The sequence below is a fragment of the Perca flavescens genome, chromosome 10 (assembly GCF_004354835.1).
Source record: "Perca flavescens isolate YP-PL-M2 chromosome 10, PFLA_1.0, whole genome shotgun sequence".
Taxonomy (NCBI): domain Eukaryota; kingdom Metazoa; phylum Chordata; class Actinopteri; order Perciformes; family Percidae; genus Perca; species Perca flavescens.
In genome coordinates, this window is record NC_041340.1 from 16,419,308 (window position 1) to 16,420,219 (window position 912).

Sequence of the window (912 nt, forward strand, 5' to 3'; positions counted from 1 at the left end):
TTGTTTAGAGCCGTTATTTAGCTTTATTTAATATGTCTCTTTATAGTAATCCCTTTAGTGTCATTCACTATGTACCGAATCAAATTATAGCCAGTATAATATAACAGCTGTTTCTTTGATAATATTCACAATAATCAGTGGTATAACTACAAAAATAATAATATATGTATTACACAATTCGATTATTGTTACTAATGCATTAACGTGGTAAAACTGAATTTTAACAATTACATGTAGTTTTTGGTATTACAACAATGGGTCACTCGATCACGTTTGTAACTAATCTAAACTTTCTAGAAAGTTTGCGAGTAACTTTAGCATTTCAATAAAAGCAGTGAGGTAAAAAATCAATAAAAAGTCATTATTTGCCTCTGAGAAGTAATGGAGATGTCTAAAGTAAAGATCAATTGCCACAAAACTGTACATAAATACAGTACATGAGTAAATGTACTTGTAACCATAACAGCCATTGGTGTTGATTAGCAGCAAAGACTTCAGGCAAAGATAGCGTTCCGTTTTTATACCCAAATGTTTTATTTTTTTTGTATTAATTTTGTATACTCCTTGTTTTTATATTATACAGGTCATTCATACAGTTTGATAGTAAATAGTAATTACACACAAGAGGTGTAACAAGCATCAACCTGTCACCCTCACAGACATGCATTACACGTACACACATCCTCTCACACACACACATCCTCTCTCTCTCACACACACACACACACACACACACACACACACACACACACACACACACACTCTTAAACAAAAAAGATAAAAATGTAAAACTTTTTTTTTTAAACCACAAAACACTAAATGTTTCATCCTCCATCGTCACCAGATTCACATCCTTTCAACTCTTATTTTGAAAACGAGTATGACAATACTAAATGCTTTAACAGAATAAAA